This window comes from Pyrus communis, chromosome 9 (assembly GCF_041283825.1).
Source record: "Pyrus communis isolate YQ-2024b chromosome 9, ASM4128382v1, whole genome shotgun sequence".
NCBI classification, from domain to species: Eukaryota; Viridiplantae; Streptophyta; class Magnoliopsida; order Rosales; family Rosaceae; genus Pyrus; species Pyrus communis.
Genome location: NC_142573.1, coordinates 22,200,562 through 22,225,713, shown reverse-complemented (window position 1 = coordinate 22,225,713; position 25,152 = coordinate 22,200,562). Strand labels below are relative to the sequence as shown.

Here is a 25,152-nt window from a genome sequence, read left to right as displayed (position 1 = left end):
TATTCATCAACTTCACCAACCATAACCTCTCTCTCTCTCTCTCTCTCTCTCTCTCTCTCTCTCTCTCTCTGAAAGAAATTAAAAGAAAGGCTTAGCACATTCAGTTTGTTTGCCATCGCTAACTCTCACTGGATTAGACTGAACTAAGGGTTAGTCTAGTCCCTTGTTTGTTACCCACTGGAACTAACATTAATGACACTAACCTTCACTTGCCTTGACTAACCATGGGATTAGCCGGTCTTAGCGAACCCCCTCAAAAACCATGGGATTGCTAGTCCCGTTTCTAGAACTGTATATGATGTCTACATTGTAAGTCTGCAAGCATGATTCTGGGCAACTCTGTTTGCCCACCCATGCTCGAATCTAAAACCCAATACCACCCACAACCTAAATCTCAAAATCCAACCACCAAAATTCGAAAAAAAATAAAGCAAGACAATAACAATAACAATCTCAGTAGAAAAATTCTTCCTTATTCCCGAAACTTCCTAGAAATTTCCCAGATAATTTTCTTTTTCCTAGAAAATTTTAGAGAAAAATGGATAGAGAAGGGGAGAGAGTAACTCTGGGGATAAAAAAAGATGGAAAGACGGAAAGGGAGGATGGAGTAGCTTTGCGATGATTTTGCAGGAAAAATGGTTTTGAAGTTTTCTGCAGAAAAAATGGATTTGAACTTTGAAGCATTTTGGAGGAAAAAAGATGGGAGGAAATGAAATAATGGGCGATGAAACCAAAGAGGAGGAAAGTACTCTCTAGAGAGAGGTAGAACCGTAGAAGAGTGTTAGAATTTTTAGAAGGAAAAGGTTGAATTCATAATAAAATATTATTAGATATATATTAAATATTATAATTTATTAATTATTCTGTTTTTTAGTCCAACACTACACCAAACGTTTCACTAACTTAGTCTGACTTAGTCTAATCTAAGTCAATCCAACTTAGTCTCCAAAGCTAGTCCAGTTCAAGATAGTCCGGTACAACGCACCCTTAATTTATACCTTCCTATATAGCCCAACTTGTTAACTAGTCAGTCCTTCCAATATAATTCCCATTGCTTGATGGCTGATCAGCCAATACAACGAGACCTGGCACGTCTGAAAGCCGAGGGAAGGGCACATCCAGTGGAGGGGGAGGCAAGCGTGCTTCTGTGGAGGCGGCAATGGGAACGACAACAATAAATAGTAATGCAAGTAGTAATGTAGTAGGTTCTGGTGGTGGTGGTGGTGCAGCTCCATGTGGGGCGTGCAAGTTTTTGAGGAGGAAGTGCATATTCGCACCCCATTTCGGTTCAGACCAAGGAGCTGCACACTTTGCGGTGGTGCACAAGGTGTAATGTGATCTCGAAGCTTTTGTTGCACATTCCCTTGAACCGCCGGCATGACCTGTCGTTACCATTTCCTACGAGGCTCAAGCTAAGCCCTCCGACCCCGTTTATGGTTGTCTCCACCATACTTGCTTTACAACAACAGGTTTCATTAAATTATAAGTTAAACAATGTTTACTCATCTACTCTCTCTACACGCACGGCCAGAAATTTAGCCTTGCCCTATGAAATTTTGCTCAATGGACCATATTTAATTAGTCGGGTAAAGGTGTTTTATCCGACGAACTTTGCAGTTCGTAGGGCAAAACTGTTTAACATTTAGGGTCTATCACCTTTTGTACATCTTTTAATGACATCAAAATATTATATATAGTCGATAAATTGTATTTATTCTTACACTCGAGATTTGTCATATGAATGATCACATATTGATAAAATCAAAAATAAAATTAAACACTAAAATTAAAAAAAAAAACCTAATATACTTTAACGTTCATGAAGATGACGTGAGTTGTCATAACCGAAAGGCTTCAGTTAAGATACAAATTACCAGTCAACTAGTCAATACATAAACATATATATACTCATTGAAACGTAAGTATGGCTAACTGATCTGATATAGTTTAACTGTTGTGGCATGAATATCGTGCAGGTTGCATCTTTGCAAGCCGAGCTAGCAATGGTGCAAACTCAGCTGATAAACAGCAGGTTTGCATTTGCAAACGCTCTCCAAATTACCTCGCAGCAGCAGCAACAGCACGATCAGCAGCAGCAGCAGAACATGGCACTAATTCTGCAGCCTGCTTACTAAAATGAGCAGCTTCCCGTCGAATTTCAACATTGAGACGGCACCGTCTTCGCGGAGCTTCATGGAGCCTCTTCAGATTTCGAGGCCATCCCAAGATGATGAAGATGATGAGGAAGAGAGTCGAGTTCTCCTCTTGTTCGCCAATGATCGATATTGATTTAGAATTTTCTGCCTTTTTTCCTTATTTCTCCCTCTACACAACTTTCTATATTTATCATTAAAAACTTCAAAATTTGCTTGCTATCATCTATATACATCGTTTGTTATGATTAAACTACTCTTTTTTCACCAATCGCTAATACGGGTGCATGGGTAAAAATCTTGGGCTAATTACATTTCACTCTCCATATTTGTGCTCATTTTAAATGGTCACGGCATTTTATTTTCTCTCATTACACTATGAGATTTTGAAGTCATATGAATTTATGTTTGTCCATATTTGACCATCTGAATCTCCATTAGGTTGATGACATAGTAAATGTTGAACCCATTTCTGGTTTGCGTAGAAACCACCCTTGGACCATTATGACCAAATTGAAATTGTCCAACTATTTTCCATTTTGGGAGAAGTCCAAGCTTCATGATAACTAGTTTAGGTTCATGTGGTGCAAATATTGCTTCCGCATCAACCCATAAACAAGTTTCATGGCTGCCAAGTCATCAATTTGATGAAGGATTAGAAGGTCAACTTGTGGGCCTGTATAGAATCGAAAGTCATAATATGTAACACCGGAATCAATCATCCATGTATTATTTGAAACAAGTGCAAAATTTGGAGATGTCTTACCAATATTACATGTTATGGCTTCCGAAACAGAGGCTTAATCAACATTACCAGCAGCTTCAGTTGGTTGACGACTTGAACTTCATTTTCTGGGATCCTTGCTATGATCCCATCATCCTGGATAACCCACAATCTCATAGCAACGAGATTTGGTTGGAAGGGCCACGTTGTCCACAATGATCACATGTTTGGTGAGGACGGTTTTTGAGCTGCCAGTGCAGCAGCGTCGAGTTTCATTTCAACGGACTTCTTCTCGTCAGCCATGGTCAAAAAAATTTCAGAGGAGGTCGATAGGGTTCTTGGACTTCGGGATCATCAGTTGTGGGAAAGGCGGGCCAAAAATTCTTATCACTATTAGAACTACAAACTAAGCTCTGATACCAAATTAGAATTCGTGAACGCTTCAATATTATTGTTCTCACTCAGAGAAAATGTATATAGCTATACAACCCTAATCACAATTAATCTAGAAAACATATTAAGAAAAGAAATCCTAGATACAATCAATTACAATATTCACATTCCTATTCTAATATATTCTAACATAACAAACCAACTCCAGATGCACAATAGTTAAGGGCCAATTAAGCAAATCAATGAATTCCAATACATCCATTATATATTACAGTAACACAACTGAACAATTCGTAACATTCCTCCGTTTTGAACCAAAATTTGTTGCTTTGCCAGATTACTTACTATAGAGCCAAAAACTGCGACTAAGTCTGCTCTGATGGCAACATTCCAAGACAACAAGAGCTTCCGCAAAATCACTTTAAACCCTTAGACCTTAGCGTAACTTCACCATAGCTAAAAGTAAGATCCTCGTCTTCTTGTATGACTTTTGAAGAAAAAAAGCAAAGGCGTCGGAGCAAAGCACCTGAACTTCTGATCAGTGTTGTGGACAAGTTACCACCGTCACACGAATGGTTTATGAACCTTGCTACATTTCCTACTCTTGTTGCATCGATATTGTATCTTAAACACGCCTTTCTGGATGGAAGATGCTCCCTCACAACCAAAAGAGCAGGAGAAAAATTACCACCTGAAGCAAACTCATCATATAATTGTTGCCGCGGTCTTGCTTCTTTTGTTGTCAAGAGTTCACCTTTCTCACCAGAAAAAGAAAAGAAAAAATCAATATCTAAAGTGTTGGAACGTATCTAGTCCTTCACACACATAAAAATTCAAGAAAGTATTTGCAGAAAAATATTAATCAGCCTAATAGACAGAACCGTATCACAACATTCCAGGGAACAAGCATGGGAAATTGGGAATGGCCTTAACAATTATGATGTAAGTAGATTCTAATATAGGAGTTTTGGCAAGAACTATAATATTAGAGGAGAAGATTGAGCAGCAGCAGCTGAAAGCCATTCATGAACAACAATTACCGCCATATGGTCAAAAGTTATAGCAGTCCATTGTCCCCAACACCTCAGCTGAAGGAGCAGGCAAGAAATAAAAAGGAAGGCCTTCTTAATTCACTCTTGCACTTTCCTTTTTCCTTTTCCCACATCCCCAAAAGTACCCTACTTCACTCCTCAAACTTGTTTTGTAAACTTTAATTCACTCCCATCATGTTCACTTTCCTTAAAGTTGTACCTATATGTATGATGATCCTGTAGACATCAAAATTTCGGTGAAATGAATGTTGACTAATAATTAAAATTTCAACGCTTAGGTGTTACATAAATTTTACACGTAGCATGTGACTCAACGAAAAATCAAAATAAATCGAAAAAGTCATCAAATATGACACGTGTCAATACCTGGCATAAATGATTTATTTCATCTGATTATTTAAATCCAAAAATCAAGTTTTGGAATTCTATAAATAGGAAGCCAAGGCATTCATTTTGGAGAGGAATGGATATCACACCAAAACCTTGAAGCTTTGAAACTCTAAAGCTCTCAAGCAAATCCTGAAGGATCAAGAAAGCTATCTTCGTTCTTTGTCAAATCCTCCTTCAAGATCAAGCCCAACGGCCCTTGAAGAACTTCCACCAACTCAAGATCAAGCCCCGATGGCACTTGAAGAAAGTGTTCATTGTTCATCATTCGTTCATCCTAGGATCAAGCTCCAACGGCCCTTTGGATCAACAACATCAACAAATCCACACATCCAACCGTTCTTCAAGATCAAGCCCAAAAGCCCTTGACGATCCGTTCATCACCGTTCTTCAAGATCAAGCCTAAAAGCCCTTGAAGATCCGCTTATCCATCAACCTTCAAGATCAAGCCCAGAAGCCTTTGAAGAAATCCGCACAACCATTATTCAAAGATCAAGCCCTGAAGGCCCTTGAAGAAGCTCCCACCTATTCATCCTAAGATCAAGCCTCAACGGCCCTTTGGATCAACAACTTCAAGATCAAGCCCAAAAGCCCTTAAAGATTTGTTCATCCCTGTTCTTCAAGATCAAGCCCCGACAGCCCTTGAAAAAACTTCCAACTTTCATCCAAGATCAAGCCTCGACAACCCTTGGATCAACAACACGTCAACAAACCAACATCTTACGGAGATCGAAACAAAGGACCAAATTACAAAGAGATTGTAACCCCAAAATCATTAATACAAAATATATTTTATACACGTGTTCTTGTCTGGTTCGTCATCAGGAATTTCCGTGTTTACAAATTTGGCACGCCTAGTGGGACAATCTCTATCTCTCATCTCTTTCTTCGTTCAAGAAAACCAAAGCACACCTCCAAAATCAATGGCATCAAGTAAGGGACAAGCCGTTCTTGCAACCACCAAAGGAAGAAGCTTGAGCACTTCTGCCACGAATGGAGCATCCATTGGCGCCACAACCACTCTTCAACATGCTACTTCAAAGTTGGTACCATTAAGCGAGCAAAGGGAGCATCAAAGGCACGATTCCGTCATCAACCTGACCTTGCTAGGGGCACCGAAACATGCTGCTGAGGCGCACAAGATGACATCCCAAAATGGCCAATGGGGTTCTTCGTCAGCACCCTGGATGTCTAAAGGAAAGTCGTGCCTATTGGTTGCACAAGTCATGACCATCGGCGTTACCTCTATTGAAGAACAACTGGCTCAAATGAGTAAAGCAATTGCAAGGCTCACAAGGACCACATGGGAGAAAGACTTGCAAATCACCACACTCATCAACTGATTAGAGGCGCAGCATGACGAAAAAGTTGATAGCGACCCAAAGGTTGATGCACTAAAGAGAGAAACCGACGAAGAAGATGAGCTTCTGGTGGAGAAAGGTGTAGAGAATCCAGAGCCAGACCAAGCAATGGCCCTCATGGGATCTCTTTCCATCCAGCAACTTCAAGACATGATTGCCAACACCGTCAGAGCACATGTGGGAAGCACTTCGCGAGATGCACTGCTATACTCGAAGTTATACACCAAGAGTATTGATAGCTTGGGTATGCCGTCAGGACCACCAAAGTTCATGCCGTTTGACGGAAAGGGAAACCCAAAGCAACATGTCGCCCATTTTATTTAAACTTGCAACAATGTTGGGACAGAATGAGACTACCTCGTCAAGCAGTTTATGCGCTCGCTAAACTGGTACACCAACCTCGAGCCCGAGTCTATCAACAGTTGGGATCAGCTAGAAAGGGAATTCCTTAATCGCTTCTACAGCACTCGGCGCACTGTGAGCATGCTGGAGCTGACCAGTACGAAACAGTGGAAAGATGAACTTGTCGTCGATTACATCAATAGATGGCGTTCATTAAGTCTGGATTACAAAGATGGGCTTTCTGAAACCTCCGCCATTGAGATGTGCGTTCAAGGCATGGAGTGGGGACTACACTACATCCTTCAAGGCATCAAACCACGAACCTTTGAGGAGTTAGCCACCCGCGCCCATGATATAGAGTTAAGCATCATCCATCATGGGAAGAAAGAAACGATCGCCGACTACAAGAATGACAAAGTTTTGGGGCCAAAGGTGGATAAGGCTGCGTGGAAACCCACCAAGGAAGCAATGACGGTCAACATAACTCCAATCAAAATTTCTACACAAAGCAAGGTGATTCAAACCGAAGTTTTTCGTGATCAAAAGATGCGTAGACGCACTTTGAAGGAGCTTGAGGAGAAGACTTATCCATTCCCCGACTCTGATGTGGTTGCCATGTTGAAAGACTTGCTTGACAAGAAGGTGATCGACCTACCTGAGTATAGACGGGCGGAAGAAATGAATCGTACTGATAATCCAAGGTACTATAAATTCCACTGCTTCATCAGTCATCCAACAGAAAAGTGCTTCGTGCTGAAAGATCTCATCATGAAGCTGGTGATAGAAGCATATTTATGCGCCTTAGTTTGCTTGTTTTCTTGCATTTATGTTGCTAGTACTTAGTAATTTTAGTACTTTAAGCTATTTTCGTGTGTTTGTAGGTCCAAAGGGCTAAAGGAGCAAGAAAGTGCATTTTGGTGCATTTTGGAGTAGTTTGGGGCATTAAATGGATTGCATATGCTTAAAGCCAAGTAGATGGACGAAATTGAAGACCAAAGGAGATAATCCCCTTATGCCGTGCCAACCACACACCATTCCATCCATTCATTCAGCCACAAGCAACACCACACACCATTACAATCCCCTTGTGCCGTGCATCCACCATCCCAGAAATCCACCCATCCCATCATCATTCCACACCTCCATGTCAGCCACCAACCAACCTAGCTGTCATATTTCCCCTTTCATCATTCAGCAACTTTTCCCATTCATCAACCCGTGCATCCCCTCACCAAGAAATCATTCATTCCACATGCATTTCCAACCTAATCACTCACCCACACAATCTGCCATCATTCACACAAACAAAAGTTCTCTGCCGTGCATAACTCACACATTCCAGCCATTCCACACACCATATTCCCTCTTTAATCCACATGCATTCATCATCATTCACCCTAGCTTTAATTCACATGCAAACACATTCATTTCCAGCACCAAACACCATCATTGCCGTGCATCCCATTCCATCTCCCACTCTTTAATCCATTGCAGCCACATGCACTCCCTTTAATTAATTCAACCTAGCTGTCAAAGCACATGCACATTCACCCTTCATTCCAGCCATTCCACATGCATTTCCAACCCACATGTACCCTTTAATCATTCAACCATGCAGCCACACATTCACCCAAATTGCATTTCCCATTTCAGATTGCACATGCTCTCCCATTTCAGATTGCATTTCCATTCACCACAGAAAACTCCCTTTGAGCCGTGCAAAACCATACATTCACTCACCACAAATCAGCCACATGCACTTTGCCTTTCATCATTGCACCACAAATCAGCCACATGCACATTCACCCCTTTCTCTCCCTATAAAACCATGCAATGCATTCATACAATATTCCATATTCAGAAACACACCAACACTTCCCTTTGCCGTGAGTTCCCTACTAATCCAAACACCACCAGAAATCATCCCTTGGTCGTGGCTTCCCATCCCTCCAAAACACTATCCTACCACCGCCACTCCATTTTACATCATCCATAATCCCCAAAACTCACCTTAGACCTTGTGCTACAACAAAGAGGAAGAGAATCGGGCCTAAACGTTCATACAATTCAAGTTTGAGTTGTTGGAATGTTTAGGTGTTTCTTTTCCTTTGAATTCAATGTTTAATTTCAATTCTCTTTGTTTTGTACGTATGAGGAACTAAAACCCCCCTTGGCTAGGGGGGATTCGAAATATATGTTTACGCTTGCCATATGATTTGATTACTTCTAATTGCGTTTCATAAGTTGTGAATTCAATTTGTTTAACTGTTTGATTAATAACTTATTTATGTATGTTTATTGAGAGTGCACGCTTAATTTTCATGCATGAATATGACGCTAGAATATAAGTGAGTTTCACCTAATAGTTATGAACTTATATTCACAAGTGGTAAAGGTTGATGATCTCAATTGCGTTAAGTAAATTCTTGGCATAAGTTTCATGCAGTTCATAGTAACGAGTGTTTCGTCAATGCTTATGGTTTTCAAAGAACTTAATGATTCTTGCTTGTATCTCTATTATGCAGTTCATATAGGGAACTTGTGGGGAATGTTTTGGGTTGTCGTATGCAATCATCCAATTCAATAACGTTAGGAAAATCTGAGGGTTAATTAGTGCAATTCACGGTTAATCTGGGGCATTGAGAATTCATGGTTTATTGAAAAGCAATTGGAAATCGTTTTATATGCAAGTATAACATGTGTGGAGATGAACCCCTTAGCTAGCATTCATCCATCCATTTTCATCAAATTCATATTTACATTCTGTTTTTAATTACAATCTGTTCATTTAGTTTAATTTCGTCAAAACCTAAATCCCCCTTTACTTTAATGTCCAATTTAGTTAGAAAGTGTCTTAGTTTGTGTTTATAAGTGTTGTGATTCAATTTGTTACACAAATTCGTCCAAATTCACCAAAGTGCTCAAAACTGCCCAGAAAGTGTTTTTAAGGCAGTTTTGAGTGTTTAGGGTGATGTTTGAGTCTTTTGGTTTGTTTTAATGTTTTAAGCGTTTAGTTTCGCATTCTTTAAGTCTAGTTTAGTGTTTTAAACTTTATTTTATGTTTTTGAGTCAGTTTCCAAGTGATTTGCAATCCCTCCTAATCCCCGGTTAAGAACGATCCCTACTTATACTTATACTACAATTGTCAAAAAGAGGGTTTAATTTGTGTGCGTATAATTCTCGCATCAGCTGGCTCAGAAATGAATAATCGAGCTAGATCTCAACGATGTGGTGAAGTCAAACTATACCACCATCACTTCTGGCTCTTTCGACTCAAAATCTTCACCTCAACCGTTGGGGGCATGCTCCAAAACCATGTTAGTTAAGTCAAGTGAAGTTGAAGGACGGACTCATGTCACTCCAAAGAAAATGCACAAGAAGCATACGTCTCCACCACAAGTTCACCAATCGAAATGGGGGCAAAGCAGCTCTCGTCAACCTCCAAAGCTACATGAAAGTGTTGAGGATGATGAAATTGTGACACGAAGATCGTCTGTTGCCATCACGATGCGCGATTTCTTCCCCAAAGACTTCTTCAATCACTCGGTCAAGACTCTTTGCTATGAAAATTGTAAGGAATGCCTCTCCAAGATCGTTTGACAAATTCACAAAGCTCCTCATTCGCAAAAGCCTAAAAGGCGACAACAAACGCTCATTGCCTGTACAAGCTGAAACTATAAACGGTAACAAACACTTCTTGTCTGCACAAGCTAAAACTGCAAACGGCACCAAACGATCATTGCCTGCACGAGTTGAAACTACATACGGCAACAAACGCTCCTTGCCTGCACGAGCTGAAACTGCAAACGGCACCAAAAACTCCTTGCCTGCATAAGTTGAAACTGCAAACAGCACCAAAAGCTACTTGTTCGCACAAGCTTAAAAGGAATAACAAACGCTCATTGCCTACACGAGTTGAAACTACAAACAGCACCAAAAGCTCCTTGTCTGCTCGAGCTAAAACTGCAACCAGCATCAAACGCTCCTGGCCCGCAAAAGCATAAACTATGTACTGCAAAATCATCATCAAAATCATCACCATTAAAACCATCAAAAGCAATCCATCGCTCATTTGAACTACGTCATGACTTGATCCCTCTCAACCGAGGGTAGTAGGCAACTTGAAATTTCAAAACTTCAAGTACAGTTACATCATCAACAAAAAACACAAACACTTTGAAGAATAAAGAGCAAATTCAAAATGTGAATACTTTATTTCTTTAAAAGAAATGAATATCACACCAAAACCTTGAAGCTTTGAAACTCTAAAGCTCTCAAACAAATCCCGAAGGATCAAGAAAGCTCTCTTCGTTCTTCGTCAAATCCTCCTTCAAGATCAAGCCTCGACGACCCTTTAAAAACTTCCACCAACTCAAGATCAAGCCCCGACGGCCCTTGAAGAAAGTGTTCATTGTTCATCATCCGTTCATCTTAAGATCAAGCCCCAACGGCCCTTTGGATCAACAACATCAACAAATCCACACATCCAACCGTTCTTTAAGATCAAGCCAAAAAGCCCTTGAAGATCCGTTCATCACCGTTCTTCAAGATCAAGCCCAAAAGCCCTTGAAGAAATCCGCACAACCGTTATTCAAAGATCAAGCCCTGAAGGCCCTTGAAGAAGCTCTTACAAATTCATCCTAAAATCAAGCCTCAACGGCCCCTTTGGATCAACAACTTCAAGATCAAGCCCAAAAGCCCTTGAAGAAGCTCCCACATGTTCATCCTAAGATCAAGCCCCAACGGCCTTTTGGATCAACAACTTCAAGATCAAGCCCAAAAGCCCTCAAAGATCTGTTCATCCTTGTTCTTCAAGATCAATCCCCGACAGCCCTTGAAGAAACTTCCAACTGTTCATCCAAGATCAAGCCTCGACAACCCTTAGATCAACAACACATCAACAAACCAACATCTTACGGAGATCAAATCAGATGACCAAATTACAAAGAGATTGTAACCCCAAAAAAATCAATACAAAATATTATTTTGTACACATGTTCTTGTTTCAGGAAAATTCGTGTTTACATATCCAACTACATGATTTCAAATCTAAAGGGTCCTGGTCCCACTCTAATTCAAGCTCCAAATATCGGATATATCATTTGTTCTCTTGTCTACCTCTAACGAAGTTTTGATACCATAAACCATATTTCAATCCAACCTACACAACAATGCCATTAAGCAATGAAACAATAGTTGTCCCACTATAAAGAACATCTTTTATCTCCAATCTTCTCTACCTGATTAACATTTCCACCCAAAAAAGAACATCCGAACTATTACTCTTACTTCTCGTGCAGGTTGGAGGATTCATTCATAAGGTCTCTGATTTTGATTCATTTGATGTTATGACATTGCATAACTATATATTCAATAAAATGCTAAGAGCACCAAATTCAAAACTCCCCAACCTAATTCAAGCACATTCTTCCTAATCTCGAATTTCATGTCACAAAAATCAAAACATTAACATTATTTCTTCATCTCCTACTTCCTAGTTACAGTCAATCAATTCAAAATCAACAGAAACACCAATCATACACCATCAGGACACTGGGCATATACTAAACATAACATAAATTGCCATTGAGATATTAAAATCCCTCTCCGCAGAGTTTAAATCAGTTTAAAGTAGAATACTGCTAGTGCTAGTATCAAACGAAAAGAGAATTCTAAAATGTGGGTTGTTAAAAAAGTACTTGCATATTCACAGATAAACCAACCCTTTGGAATGAACTGATCAGCATACAAGCTCCACCCTTTTCTCCTATCCCTCACAATCTTCAACCTCACCTCAATCCCTCTCTGACTCAACCGATTCCCACAATCCAATCCACATCCACAACCCAACCTACACTCCGAAACCAAGCTGTCAAACCCACCAAACTCCGAACACGGACATCCACCTCCCTCATCCTTACATGTCTTGCAATCACACCCAGTTGCGGCCTCACTCGACTCATCCACCAAACGCACCGTTTCAACACCGACATCATCCGCCTACTTCGGTCCCCGCATGGAGCAACGGGAGCCCCAGGATTGGCGGAGTGGAAATCGGGAAGAGGAAAAAGGGATTTGAGATGGGGTGTAGAAGAAGAAGGCGTACGGGTGTCGATCGACAGAGTTGTGGAACGGGATCAAATCGTGTTCCAGGGATCGGAAGGCGTTGAAGGCGCGGCGGAGAGTGATGGAGGTGGAGATTGCGTGGAGGGCGGTGCAGGTAAGAAAGACAGTGGCGAGTTCTTGTGGGGTCAGCCATGGGAGGATTAAATCTAAGCACTGGAAGAGGAAGGAAGGGGAGTGGTTGCGTTTGGATGGCGGGGTTGGGGGTTGAGTTTTCTATGCATCCTTGAGGCTCCCGCTTTCAGTAAGCTACAGCAGAAAAACCTTTAGAAATTTTAATTTAGGGATATAGCAAATCTGGGACATTTTGAATACAAGAATGAAAATTTTGGACACGACACGATAAAACTACATAATTGAATTATGGTTAATCGCATACATTTAAAGAGGTCGAGTCTAATTGTTTTTGTGTTGTGAATAATAATTGTCGCCTTAAGATGACTAAATAATTTGATTTAATTTTGGAGCACAATAATGACGGAAATAAATTGATTTTTAATTCGCTATTGACAAGTCTACAACACTAAGATTTTTCACATACAAGTGAAGAAAAATATCATTAAACCGTAATACTAAGAGACAACCCTCAAAAGTTTGAATGTGAAAACCTTTGGGATATATTGTTTTAGCACAATCATTAATATATTGTTTTAGCACAATCATTAACGCTCCTAATAGAGTTATACGTAGTACGTGCTCATTGTTGGTTTTGTGAACATTATTTCGATCATCAAGTCAATTAGCTGTTTAATTCGAATAATGTGTTAATTAGGGTGGTTAGTGCAACTTGTGACTAGGCCTAGACTTGATGCTAATGGTTCTTGCATCGTATTTGCCCTGTGACTTACGTGAGCCTAGCAAAGGTGCTTAACTCTACGAGCTTGTAATACACGCATGCCTAATCGGACATGCATGTATGCATGCTCTCACAATCTTTATTGCTTCAAAATATATGAAAATGGAGTACAAAAAATGGAATTTTATTAGATTGAATGCTTATTGAATTCACAAACTTTATGGCTAATGGATTACTATCGAAATTATTCAGAACAAAAAAAAAAAAAAAAAAAAAAGAAGGGCTCTCGCGTATGATACATCAAAATGTAGTTACAAGACCTATACCTAGCTCCTCGGCAAGCTCATCCCATACCAGAAGAAGTGTGAGTACGACAAGGAAAACGGCCACTGTAACAACTGTTATCGTCCACGTTCCAACCTCGGTTACATACATCATTCAGGCACGATTTCTCTGGAGTCCTCTGAACATATAAACAAAACAATGTCAATGAGATGGAGCGTTTTTTCTTTCTCGGTAGCAGATAGAGGATTTTTGAAGCATGAAACCGCAATATATAAATTCTGATTTGCAAACCTGGCATATGAGCACGTAGGGCTAGTTTGGTATTGCTGTGCTTTGAAAAAAAACTGTTTCTGCTGTGCTGCGAGAATAAGCAGCTGTGAAATAAAGTAGCAGAGTGTTTGGTAAATTTTTTTCTAAAAGTGCTTTTGAATAAAAAAAATGGCAGTATTATAGTATTTGATAAACTTTAATGTAAAACAGATATGAAAAAATGCTGGTTTTTCAAAGCTGGGTTTTGCAGCTTTGTGTTTTTTATTTTTTTTTCACCCAAAACTGTGAAAAAAAAACTGAAGTTGAATGTTTGCCAAACATTAAAAAGCTCATAGCTTTTTTTTTATAGCCACTTTTTTCAGAATCACCTCAGTACCAAACTAGGGCGTAGAGTCCCCATGGAAGTGAGAGAGGTCCGCCAAGCTGAAAGGGAGGAAAAGAAGACTAAAACTTTACGAGCCTCAGAATTTGAAAAAACTACTATTAATGCTTTTACCAAACATTAGCTTGTTTTGTTTAAGTTGTAAAAGTTAGCATACTCTGCTCAATCCAAGAATTTAAAGTTTGAAGCAAGCATTAGCATGTTAGCTTTAGGCCGTAAAAGTTAAGACATACCACTCCCAATCCAAGCATCGTGTATGTCGTTAAGCCAAAGGCAATTAGAGCATTTTTTCCAAAAGCACCCTGCAACAAGAGAGATATACCATAAGCCACATTAGAATACGGCTATCATCACTGTAAACTATCTACCTTAGGCTACTTCAAAGAGAAAAAAAAACAACTAAAACAAATTAATAAAGATTTCATGAAATCATCATAATAAAGAAAACGGAAAGAGAAATTCAGTGCACAGATTTGTAAATTAACCTGCACAGCTCTTCGACCATCAAGACAGCCCACTGGAAGCATGTTAAAAGCCGTTGTTGTCAACCCACACCTGCAATGTTAAACTTGAGTCACGAGCATGTTACGCATTGCAATGAAATTATTAAGGTTGTCAAGAAATAGTACGTCACCAGCCAGCAATCATAAGAGGATGAATTGGAACTGTCGCAGCATGCGTTGATCTGCATGTTCAGGATGGTATCATGTCAACTAAGAATATATGAAGTGGAATGATCTGAAACTTTTGCTGCATTAAATGAAAAAGGATTGCATAGATGTCTCGTAGCTCACATACAAAGAAGAATCAGTTAAATAGTGGTACTGAGGCAAGGGAAGGACATACGCATAACCAAGATGGCTCTTCTGATGAGTCCAAGAAGCAAAGAACCTTGAAACAGCATGCTAGGAACCTGCACCAACTCTCCTGTAGCGTTCGGATTAGACGAGAGCAGCAGACCTACAGCAAACATTGACAATGACAGTGCAGCACCAGCAAAGGGGCCCGCCAGTGATATGTCGACTTTTGTGCTCCGATCAGGAAGAATGGATTTAAACTACAAAACCAGTGAACGATGAGAAGAAATTATCTGAATCACCTTTAAGTACAAACGAGGGAGATAAGGGGGTCTAGGCGCACAGATGACCTAGTTCGAGCAAAGGTAGTCACAAATCTAGGTCAAACTACTGCATCAAACACAACATACCTATAGCTACAACTATCACATAAATATAAAAGTCCTAAACCATTCAAACTTACAATACGGGAGAAATGGAAAAGTCAGAAACTCATGACTCAGACGTCGGAACAGAATAAGCCAACACTGTCTTAAATAAAATGTGTAACTCGTGTCTGGGATGGGCAGCGGCAGGGGGAAGAAGTACATTACAAAGATCAAATTTACATTATTCATTCGGGAATGACCTGCTCCTACTCAGATTGTATACTAAACAACAGAGACAAGTTTCTAAAACGGACATGTTTCGGATTGCTATACTTGGATTATTAGAGATACCTGAGTTATTGCACCGAAGCTGTCAAGAGTAATATTAGGAATAAAGAAACGAATGCTAAGTTTTACGTTCTTTGGGAAAGCAGCCACAAAATGCCCAACTTCCTGCATACAATTAACTCCATCGTAATCATATTCAAATAAGAACAAAAGTAAAATTCAAATAGGAAATCACAATTTACAAGAAATCATTTGGAGAAGGTCTAAATTGACAGAATTTTTTTACAAGAAAATGACATAATTTTCATTTTTCACGCAAAGCATACGCAAGTCATCAGATTTTTTTTCACTTAAAACTGACACAATTGAGTATTTACTTATCGTTCATTTGTTCACTAGCATGCCCTCTCTTGAAACTGACAGAACTGAGTATCTACTTATTCTTCAACGTACATCGTCAGGGTAAGTGAACTTGAACAATAAGCATGCTCATTTTATTCACAATCAAATCTAGTATTATACATAACAATGTAAAGAAACATCACAATAAATCAGCTCTCTCTTTCATTGGCATAGGCTTAAAGATTCTACTTGGTGGACAAGAAACAGCACAGTGTGATAGCCAATACATAGAAAGAAATGTACATTTTAAATTTGAACCAAACCCAACAAACAGCAAGACATCTCACTTACATAAAACAGTAAAACGCCCAAAACACCATATGCTACAGGCAAAGCCGAATCTACATACGGGAATAGCAACTCCATATTTGGTGGGTCGACGGCATTTGGATATGTGAAGTATTTCACCACCTCTGGTGGAAGTTTATTTCACTAGTACAAAAAACACTTTGCGCAAAGTCAAAAAACGTCGCGCAAAACTTTGCACAACGGACCTTAGTCGCGCGCTAACCGTCGCGGCAAGGTAGTGACAGAAGGGTTTGCGCGACGAAGAAGATACCTACGTCGCGCAAAGGGGCTTTGGGCAACGCTTGTCTTGAGTCGCGCAAAGTCACTTTGCGCAACGCAGCCTACTAGGTCGCACAAAGCCCTTTGCGCGACGCATGTCCCTGAGTCGCGCAAAGTCACTTTGTGCGACGCAGCATGCGTCGCACAAAATGGATTAGATCACTTTTTGGTTTTGGTCAAAAATATATATTTTTTAATTTTTAATAATATTGTAATTAAATTCTAAGCAATAATTAATTAACCAAAGAAAAGTATTTTATTATAAAATATATGAAAATGTACATACAAGATGTCCGAACAAAAAAAAAATTACAAGTAGTCTTCTAGGTGAAGTGGCTCAGAGGTCAAAGGTGGAGCAAGATCAGGTACTAGTAGCGAGATGTGGATACCGATCATCTGTATGGCTTGTACAAGGTCTCTCACGTGCCCAACACAGGCCTTTAGCTCCTCGCACTGGGCCCTCATCTGATGGCCCTGGATCACAACCTGACCCTTTAGAGTTGTCACTTCCTCCTTCAACGCATCGACCTCTGCGGTGTTCGACCTGGAGCAGTAGAAGCTGATAATGCGGGAAGCTCATTGGTCACACTCCGACGACAAGTGATCAAATGCGACATCTATACACTTTTTGAACATAAAATTATAACATTAGAAACTAATCATTTCTTGCATTTGAAACTAATCAATTAGCAGCCAAAGTAATAAGTAGGTTACCAACATTCTTAATTTCAAAACAAGAGGAACTACCTATCCATTTTCATGGCCAACAAAAAAAATTGCATCAAGTGAAATAAAAAAGAATGGGTAGTCCAACACTATTTTATAAACAGTAAGCTCTATTTTATTTAAAAAACCTATAGGGCGTGTTCGCTTGGGTTGGTTCTAGTTCAAACCCTCATTTTAACAAGGTCAAAATAAGGAGACTAGGTGAGGCACTAGTCCCACTTAGTGAGATTGCTAAATAGCACCTTGTTTGATACAACTTAGACTAACTCATAATAGCTCAATTCGGCAAACTAATGCGGTGTAGCAAACAGAGCCATAAAGTCCAAGCGAAGCAAATAGCCGGAAATCCTACCCCCTCCATTTTTCTGATGTTACAAATAAGGAACACAAAGAATGCAGTAATTGGATCAACAAAAGTTCTAGAATCTCTCACGTTCATCGGCCATAACCACGTTGTACACACACACACACATATAATATATATATATATATATATATATATATATATATATATATATATATCCCAGTATGTATGCTTTATGAAGGCAATTTAAGGTCCCATGTAGGTCAATTCAATTAGGCAAATATGGAGTGTTCGTGTTCCAAACAAATTTGGGCGTTCCAAATTGCGGTGGCAAACATTTTGCAATCCATCATCCAACCAACTAATCTTCCAATTATTTGCATATACATACATATACACACACATATATATATATGCTTGGAATATGTATTTAATTATTGCAGAGAAGCAAAACGGAGAAACGAGAAAATTAAAGGGAAAAGGAAAAGGGGAGAAGAGAAAGAGAACTGAGCACTCTTTCTTCTTCCCCCGAAAAATTAACAAAGGTTTCAGAATGGTGTTGATAATGATTTCTACAGCTTGCAACTAGTGAACGATTGTGACTAAATGTATAGAGATAGTGTTCTCTTAAAAACAATTCTAAGAAATCAACTTCCACATCTTTCAATCAATGCAAGCATATAGGTAATGGAAAAGACATATAATTTGTTTATGCAGAGTTGACAGCGGGAGGGCCACATTTTCGGCCTACCACTCCTCCGAATATTTGTGTAAAACGTGTAAATTCAGGACATGCAGAGCATCAAGAAAGCATTCAACTCAACATCATTTCAAAGACAAACTTATCAGTAAGAAATTTAACAAAAGAATAGAAAAACAAAAAGCGAAAGCATAAATCTTTTCTCGCTAAAGAGAAAGCAAAAGGCTTAAAGCATGCCACACAAAATGTTGAAAGAATACCTTTTCAGCTTTTATAATATTTGCTTAATGGAATATAGGATTTCAAGTTCAACCACCAAGTTCTTGATGAGAAATACGTAACAAAAAGAAACTGTGCAAAGGTCTAATTAAACCAATGTCATAACAATGAAATGAAAAGTTTCACATGCCGAAACTGAAACACACACAACACTGCTACAACTTAGAAATTAAAATGCCAATTATCTAAAGCTAGTCAATTCTACTTCACATGGCATTGGACAATAACACAATTTTTTCCGACTAATGACAAGTCCGCTTCTAAATGTAATTGGTTTTCTCAAATCATCTTAAACACAGAATACTGAATGTACAATTATAGGGATTGTCGTACCTATGGACTCCTGCAGATGGGTAAGAATGACTTGCAGCAGGACGAGCTCTTTCAAAGACCAAATGAGGTGAATGCAGCTGCCCTGGAGCTTCAGGCCCCCTATGTTGAAATAAAAATCAATAAGTTTTTAATACATAATGAAACCCAAATGATCAATGGCTATTTAATCACAGGTGTTTATGCATAACTTAGGCACATTCATGCATCAATAATATATCACAGCACTATATTCTTCTCTGGCGTGTCATAAATTAAACATGTGCCACAAGAATGTGATCGCATTGAGACAGATACACACGGAAAAAAACATAAAACACTAAGTGAAACACATAGTAATGAATTTATATGTTTAATTTACAAAGGTTGTCCTTACCCATGGACTCTTGCAGAAGGGCAAGGTTGACTCGCAGCAGGACGAACTCTTCCAAAGCCTAAAGGAAGAGAATACAGCTGCCCTGGAGCTTCAAGCCCCCTATGTTCAAATAAACCAATAAGTTTTACCAAAGCCAAATGCTCAATGACCATTCAATTACAGGTTTTTATGCGGGACTCAGCACACTCATACATCAATGATATATCACAGCACCATATTTTTCTATGACATATACATTAAACATACACCAAATAATTTTGTGATCGCATTGGGACTGATAACAAAGACAGAAATCATATAACACCAATTGAAACACTTTTAAGGAATTTAAAAGTTTACAGTTCTTGGTGTTGTCATTACCTTCAACAAAACATTTACAAAGCCGGTTTATTTCTTAAGAAAAATAAAGGTACAGTAGTGAAGCTTGGCAAGTCAGATTAACAATACACATCGGATTCCCCCCCCTGGGGGGAAGCCAGTGCTTAATTTCATGGTGAAGTTTGACATAAGTGCATCAAAGTCACTACTAAACCATAGATTATCCTAGTAAAATACATGAGCTTAACGCTTAATTGAGCAAAACAAGTAGTGCTTAACGTAAGATAAATCAATTTTCTTCCAATATTAATTCATTCTGGAAATCGAATTTAGCTTCCTAAATTTTGTCATCAACCAAACAGAAAGAGCTGGAAAAAGTAAATCTGTGAAATTCTCGCCAATGGAGCTCAAATTGTCCTAATTTTCCACAATACTAACTTCCCGAAACCTAAAATTTGATTCTAGACGAACCCCTCGATTCCAAAACCCCAGCTTGACCAGAATGACATCAATTTTAGCACTAAATTCTCCAAAAAAAAAAAAAAAAAAAAAACATAAAAATCAGCAATGGCAGCAGAAAGAGCTAAACAAATTAAAAACAAAACCCCAGAAAAATTAAAGACTAGGAAAACAAGACTCACCATTGGAGCCACAGCTAGAAATGTGGAGGCTTGGAGAAGTGAGAGACGTACTTAAATGAGCTATTATAAAAAACGCTAATAAGAAACGTACTCAAATGGAATACAAACCTGCAAAACTGGAGATGCGAGTTTGTATTTGCTAGGGAACTTGCACAAATTGTTCAAGATTGTGAAGAGGAAAGCTTGCGAACGAGAGGGAGAGAGATGTCTACGGGAAAGAGAGAAGGAGAGATGAGCGAGAGGGAAGAGAGAGGTCTATACGGGAAAGAGGGAAGAGAAAGGTCTATTATACAGGAAAGAGGGAAGAGAAAGGTCCAAACTTAGAAAAATTGAAAAAAACCGCCTATTTTTCACTATTGGACCGCCAAATTTATCATAACTTGCGCGACATAGGTATACAATTTGGCGTCGCACAAAGTGGTTTTGCGCGATGACCACGTTAAGGCGTCACGCAAGGTTTTTTTTTTTTTTTTTTTTTTTTTTTTTTTTTATTGAAAATGTGACTTTACTCCTTTCAAATTCAAATTTATTTTTACATAAACCCCACAATAATATATTTTTCTAACAAAAACCCACAATAATTTTTTTTACATATATATCATTCAATTTCTTAAGTGTTATAATTAAGTACAAAATAAATAAATTAAAATCTACTTAGTAAATATATATATACCATTGAACTTGATGGGAAACGCATTGTACGAAACTAGTTTCAACGATCTAACCGTCAAACTTGTTTGTATATACTTCAAGATCGCGTACGTCAAAAATTGCAAAAAACAAACATTTAGAGATCAAGTAACGGGACAACACTTTTCGATGGTTATTAACAAAAAAGCACGATTTAACGGTAGTTTTAACTTCGATTTTGATGATTTTTTAGAGCTACACTCCTTCACCCTATATGAATACAATGAACTAATTTGATCTTCAATTTAAAATATTTACAATAGTGGATACCACACAATCTTATGTTATGAAAGTATAAATAAACTTCAAGTGTTAGTGAATGTATCGTTAATGGGATACGCATTCTATGAAACTAATTTTAACGATCCAACCGTCAAACTTGTTTGTATATGCTTTGAGATCGCGTACATCAAAAATCGCAAAAAACAAACATTTAAAGATCAAGTAACAGGACAGAACTTTTCGACGGTTATAAACGAAAAAGCACGATTTAACGGTAGTTTTAACTCCGATTTTGATGATTTTTTAGAGCTACACTCTTTAACCCTATATGAATACAATAAACTAATTTGATCGTCAATTTAAAACATTTACACAAGTAGATACCACAAAAGAAAAAGGCAATGCAAGAACACCAAAAGAAAAGCAAAAGGGAAGAAAAAAAAAAATAACGCTTTTGCGCGACAAAATAAATAAATTCAAATCTACTTACTAAATATATATACCATTGAACTTGATGGGAAACGCATGTACGGAATTAGTTTCAATGATCAAACCGTCAAACTTGTTTGCATATACTTCGAGATCACATACGCCAAAAATCGAAAAAAACAAACATTCAGAGATCAAGTAATAAGACAAAACTTTTCAACGCTTATAAATGAAAAAGCACGATTTAATGGTAGTTTTAACTCCGATTTTGATGATTTTTTAGTGCTACACTCCTTGACCCTATATGAATACAATGAACTAATTCAATCTTCAATTTAAAATATTTACACTAGTGGATACCACAAAATCTTATGTTATACTTGATAAAAGTACAAATAAACTCTAAGTGATAGTGAATGTATTGTTTTGATGGGAAATGCATTGTACGAAACTAGTTTCAACGATCCAACCGTTAAACTTATTTGTATATGCTTCGAGATCGCGTATGCCAAAAATTGCAAAAAACAAACATTCAGAGATCAAGTAACAGGACAAAACCTTTCGACGGTTATAAACGAAAATGCACAATTTAACGATAGTTTTAACTTCGATTTTGATAATTTTTTAGAGCTACACTCCTTCACCCTATATGAATACAATGAAGTAATTCGATCTTCAATTTAAAATATTTACACTAGTGGATACCACAAAATCTTATCTTATACTTGATGAAAGTATAAATAAACTCTAAGTGTTAGTGAATGTATCGTTTTGAGGGGTAAACGCAAACGCATTGTATAAAACTAGTTTTAACAATCCAACCGTCAAACTTGTTTGTATATACTTCGAGATCACATACGCCAAAAATCGAAAAAAACAAACATTCAGAAATCAAGTAACAGGACATAACTTTTCGACGGTTATAAATGAAAAACCACGATTTAACGGTAGTTTTAACTCCGATTTTGATGATTTTTTAAAGCTACACTCCTTGACCCTATATGAATACAATGAACTAATTTGATCTTCAATTTAAAATATTTACACTAGTGGATACCACAAAATCTTATGTTATACTTGATGAAAGTATAAATAAACTTTTAAGTGTTAGTGAATGTATCGTTTTGATGGGAAATGCATTGTACAAAACTAGTTTCAACGATCCAACCGTCAAACTTGTTTGTATATTCTTCAAGAACATGTACGCCAAAAATCGCAAAAAACAAACATTCAAAGATCAAGTAACGGGACAAAATTTTTCAACGGTTATAAACGAAAAAGCACGATTTAACGGTAGTTTTAATTCCGATTTTAATGATTTTTTAGAGCTACATTCTTTAACCCTATATAAATACAATGAACTAATTTGATCGTCAATTTAAAACATTTACACAAGTAGATACCACAAAAGAAAAAGGCAATGCAAGAACCCCAAAAGAAAAGCAAAAGGAAAAAAAATAAAAAAACAATTTGCGCGACGTAGGTACACTTGCTCACGTAAAGTGTTTTTTTTTTTTTTTTTTCTTTCCTTTTGCTTTTCTTTTGGCCTTTTGTTTATGAGTACAAAATAAATAAATTAAAATCTACTTACTAAATATATATACCATTGAACTTGATGGGAAACGCATTGTACGAAATTAGTTCCAACGATCAAACTGTCAAATTTGTTTGTATATACTTTAAGATCACATATGCCAAAAATCGCAAAAAAAAAAAAAAAACATTCAGAGATCAAGTAACGGGACAAAACTTTTTGACGGTTATAAATGAAAAATCACGATTTAACGGTTATTTTAACTCTGATTTTTGATGATTTTTTAAAGCTATACTCCTTGACCATATATGAATACAACAAAATGATTCGATCGTTAATTTAAAATATTTACACAAGTGAATACCAAAATTTCCACTATCGAAACCTAATCCGTGAACCGCAAACTACAACACATAACTATGCATTCCCAAACTGTCCAAAAAATGGAATAATTCAAGAATTAATTGGACCGTAGTCATGCTTTCGCATCCATACACGAAATCCAACTAATTCTCAAACGGAAAACTAAGCTTTTCTTGAAAAAAGTGTACGAAGTTAAGTAGTATTAACTTCGTAAAACAAAAAACAATTTTGTACTTGATGTACATAAATATGTGCATACAAATAAATTAAATCACAATAATTAATGAAACTAAATAAAATAGATACAAACTATTAATCCTTCTAAACCAAAAAATGGGACGATTCCATATTGACATCACCCAAAATTTCTATGTTCCACAGTTTTAACTTATTGTTTACCCCTTCCACTCCTGCCTGAAAATTATTGTTTAAGGACCTATATGATGAGACCATGTATTCTAAATCGTAAAAGGTAGAGACTACACCTAAAATGATTACTAACCACGTAATAGAATAGTGGTTTGACAAAGCTGTAAACTGGCTTCTTCTCTAAATCTCTAACATTCTAGTTTCCTCCTCCCAATTTGGTGAGAAATGAAATCTATCCATTTTTTGAGCACACATCAATCTATCCGTAAATTAGATCAAGTTAACTGAGCAGTTTGCAGTTTCATAGCTTTTATTTCCCTAAACCTATCAAAATCCTTCATACTCCTAGTCATTCATTCTACTCATTCAATTGTTCAAAACCAAAACTCAACTTGTTAAAAATAAGCCAGCATTGACAAAGACAATTAAAGAAAAACATAAATACACAAAAATAAAAAAATCCAAACATAAATGTAATTAATAAATAGCTAATTAATTAATCAAATAAATACAATACCTGAAGGTGAAGATGGTGAGGGTTGAGAGAGATAGAGTCTGAAAGAGAGAGGTTGAGTGTGAAGGAAAAGCCCCTATGTGTGGTTATTTTAGAAAAAAGAGTCATTGACTTTGCGCGACGCAAGTTCAACTACGTCGCGCAAAGTTGTTTTGCGCGACGTAGGTACGCCTGTGTCGCGCAAAGTTGGGAAAAAAAGCTGTAAGCATTCTTTGTTTGGCACCAAAATCTTGCGCGACGCAGTCAATGTTGCGCAAAGTAGCGCAATGGAACTTTGGCGTCGTGCAAAGTTGTTTTGCGCGACGTAGGCGCACCTTTGTAGCTTTGCGCGACACATTCCTTCGATGCGCAAAGCTACTTTGCACGACGTTTTGTGTTTAGCGTCGCGCAAGTTTCCGTCGTGCAAACATGTTTTTGTACTAGAATTATCTGTTCAAAATAATGCATGAATACAAGTAGATACTCGAAAAATGAGAAAGAAAGCAATTATTAATGGACCATTTATAGCATCACAAAACACATAAAAAAAATGCAAGTTGGCGTACCTGAGATGCAATTCCTAATTCCACAGATGATCGAATTGTTGGAAGGAATAAGAAGAAAAAAAATAAAAACCCAATGATTTCAATTTTTTATTTTTTTGGGTTTTGATTGCATGAAATCTTCA

The 25,152-nt window shown here is 37.8% G+C and overlaps 1 long non-coding RNA gene and 2 pseudogenes across 2 annotated transcripts; 1 reads left to right on the top strand and 2 right to left on the bottom strand.

Moving 5' to 3' along the window:
* Positions 1–1,058: 1,058 nt before the first annotated feature.
* On the top strand, positions 1,059–2,289 carry LOC137739003 (uncharacterized; annotated as a pseudogene).
* Positions 2,290–13,618: 11,329 nt separating this feature from the next.
* Positions 13,619–25,075, bottom strand: LOC148694414 (putative zinc metalloprotease EGY1, chloroplastic; annotated as a pseudogene).
* Positions 16,928–20,642, bottom strand: LOC148694415 (uncharacterized). Of its 2 annotated transcripts, none has more exons than XR_015966880.1 (4): positions 20,365–20,642; positions 19,406–19,504; positions 19,033–19,131; positions 16,928–17,314 (listed from the first exon to the last, which is right to left on the bottom strand). It is a non-coding gene; the product is annotated as an uncharacterized LOC148694415 (long non-coding RNA). The 2 variants fall into 2 exon arrangements; XR_015966879.1 differs by having other exon boundaries at positions 20,473–20,642.
* Positions 25,076–25,152: the final 77 nt, after the last annotated feature.